A 3,485-nucleotide genomic window follows, 5' to 3' on the forward strand; every position below is an offset into this window, starting at 1 on the left:
GAGGGCCGGCCCCCGCCAGGTGGGGCGGGGAAGCCGGTCGGGAGTGTGAGGTAATCCCAGGCACAAACAACAGGGCAGAACTAGCCAGACCTGTCCCTCACCCTCCTCCGAGGCATCCCGGTTACTCAGCGAATGCCAATGAGTGCCAGGCCATCTCTACTCCTGAAACCCCCACAGCTGCCTCTGAACCCGGGTCCAGAAGCCTCCGCAGAGGAGATTCTGGAAGTAGGCCCAGGCCCTGGGAAGACATTCTAAGCCCAGTCGACCTGAGCCCCTAAAACAGGTGCTCTCGAGCACCCTAAGGTACCACCTGTCCCCAGAAGGGGATGCCCACAGCCAGGGACCAGGATCGGGCAGGGAACCTTCACCTTGTGAAGAAGAAAAAAAGGCCACGTGCTAACCTGACAGGCTCAGGGGAGGCCTGCATGGCGGTCTTACAAATTCAAAGACCTAAAGTAACCACAGGATGGTCTGAAATGAAACTTTAACTAAAGCAGTGATGGTGGGTAGTCACCTCCTAGGCGGGTATCTTCCCTGACCAGGTCAACCTTTACCTGAACTGAGCCCATTGCCTTTTTGCATCTGAGATAACATACCTATGAAATGTCAGGGTAACTTGTAAACAACCCAACAACAGCTCCCCCTCCCCCCCGCCCACCCAGGCACAACCAAAAGCATCTGGGCGCCAGGTCAGAGACCATAAGTTCCTTCATTGTCACTGTTATCATGTTCACGGTTGACTGTTAACTATCCTGCACCCACCTAAGTATGTGTCTATCACTTTACTTTTTATCCAATCCCAGAGGTTCCCCCCTCCCACCCCGCTTGGCTTTCTCCTGCTGCCCTAATCTATCACCAATGGATTTCATGTAACCCCCTAATCTATCACCAATGGATTTCATGTAACCCCCTAATCTATCACCAATGGATTTCCTGTAACCCCCTAATCTATCACCAATGGATTTCATGTAACCCACTCACATCCCCTCCTTTGAGGTAAGGTATAAAACAAGGTGAAAACCCGCCATTCTCCACAGCATGATCCCAATCCTTTGAGATTCTGCTTCCCAGCAATTGTTGACAGTTTGGCTCAAAGAAACTCACAAAAATTCTTTGCAGGTTGGAATGATTTTACGTTAACAACCTCTGAGGACCACGTGTCCAAATCCCAGAGCAGGGCACGTGGCTGGCAATGTCTCCTTGAACTCTATTTCTACAAAAACCCCTAACAGAGGCACTCGCCCAGATGACCGCTCTTGGTGCCCATGATGAACTGTGCCCATTGGAAACACTGAAATGCGCTGAGACAACAGGCCACAGCCAATTAATGAAACCTACAAGCACCCGCATGGAGACTGTTCCCAGCAGTATTGGGCTGACGCAGGCCCACACCTGTGCCCCCGACTCTCGGTCATGAAGGAGACTGCCACGGGGGTGCTCAGCCCTCCAAACCCTGCGGAGCTGCTGCTGGGAGCAGCGGGCGCAGAGGGAGCTCCCCACCTGGCCGAGCATTTGTGGGAGGAACGATGGAGAGCTGTGGGTCTTGGGAACAGAAGGAAGCCCAGAGAGCACCAGTGACCTGGTCTCCTGGCTGACGGAGGAGAGGCCACGTTCAGCAGACAGCCGCAGCCGGGGAGACAGCTGGCCTCCTGGAGGCTCCCTGCAGCCCGGCCCTGCACCCTCACTCGCTTGCGCCCCCAACACCTATGCAGGGCTCTGACGTGCCTGGCGCTGGCACCGTGAGCAAGGAGGGCAAGGACCCTGGCCTCTGTCCTTAGCAGCGGGCACACAAACATAAATAGCTAAGCAGGTAGACAGACAGACAGATGGACAGATAGTCCAAAGCAGGGAAGGGAGTAGGAGGGTGACAGGCGCAAGGTTGCAGGTTGAAACTCCCTGAGGTGACATTGAAGCAAAGACTTAAAGGAAATGACTACCACCCCCATTTCCATGTGAGCAAACAGGAATGTTAGCTCAGCTTGGAAGCTGGGGTGACCTAATCCAGAGTAGGGGACTCGGGGCCTCCAGTCCCAGGGTATCCGGGGGGTCAGTTTCAGAACTCAGCCCCAGCCACACCCTCCTTGCTCTCTCCCCAGCAGACGGACCCTCCTCTCCTCTGGCCCTAGAAGGTGCTGGAATTCCTCTGGCTGCTGCTGCTCCTCCCCCCTCTTATGGGTGCTCAGCAGGGCGCTCTCCGGCTGTCCCTGAGCCCTGGTTCCCACAGCCCAGGCCTGAGGAGCCTCCCTCGGTCCCTGGGCAGGCGCCTGGCCTCAGGGTCACCCTGAGCCTCACTCCCGGGAAGGCCCACTGCCCTCTAAGAAGAGCTCAGGCCTGGAGCCGGGCCGGAGAGGAGCCCTGTGTCCGAGGGGGAGGCGCGGCCAGCGCGTGCACATGGGGCGCCCGAGTCCCCAGCTGGGAAATGGTGATGACAGCCGACCAGGGACCTCTGGCTCTGCAGGGATCGGCTTTATTTCTCGCTCTGCTCCCTGGCCCCACCCCGAGTCCTTGCGGACCAAGCCATCCATCAGACACATCAGAATTCCCATCGGCCTTGCTTCCGTTCAATAAGCGGTGTGACTGCAGCAACAGGCCTCACTCGGCTGCAGTGGGCACCGGATGGCACAGAGCAGCCAGGCCTCACTCGGCTGCAGTGGGCACAGGATGGCACAGAGCAGCCAGGCCTCACTCGGCTGCAGTGGGCACAGGATGGCACAGAGCAGCCAGGCCTCACTCGGCTGCGGTGGGCACAGGATGGCACAGAGCAGCCAGGCCTCACTCGGCTGCAGTGGGCACAGGATGGCACAGAGCAGCCAGGCCTCACTCGGCTGCAGTGGGCACAGGATGGCACAGAGCAGCCAGGCCTCACTCGGCTGCAGTGGGCACAGGATGGCACAGAGCAGCCAGGCCTCACTCGGCTGCAGTGGGCACAGGATGGCACAGAGCAGCCAGGCCTCACTCGGCTGCGGTGGGCACAGGATGGCACAGAGCAGCCAGGCCTCATGGTGGCTGCAGTGGGCACAGGATGGCACAGAGCAGCCAGGCCTCATGGTGGCTGCGGTGGGCACAGGATGGCACAGAGCAGCCAGGCCTCATGGTGGCTGCAGTGGGCACAGGATGGCACAGAGCAGCCAGGCCTCACTCGGCTGCAGTGGGCACCGGATGGCACAGAGCAGCCAGGCCTCACTCGGCTGCAGTGGGCACAGGATGGCACAGAGCAGCCAGGCCTCACTCGGCTGCAGTGGGCACAGGATGGCACAGAGCAGCCAGGCCTCACTTGGCTGCAGTGGGCACCGGATGGCACAGAGCAGCCAGGCCTCACTCGGCTGCAGTGGGCACCGGATGGCACAGAGCAGCCAGGCCTCACTTGGCTGCAGTGGGCACAGGATGGCACAGAGCAGCCAGGCCTCACTCGGCTGCAGTGGGCACCGGATGGCACAGAGCAGCCAGGCCTCACTCGGCTGCAGTGGGCACAGGATGGCACAGAG

This window comes from Cnephaeus nilssonii (genome assembly GCF_951640355.1).
Source record: "Cnephaeus nilssonii genome assembly, chromosome: 13".
Lineage (NCBI taxonomy): Eukaryota > Metazoa > Chordata > Mammalia > Chiroptera > Vespertilionidae > Cnephaeus > Cnephaeus nilssonii.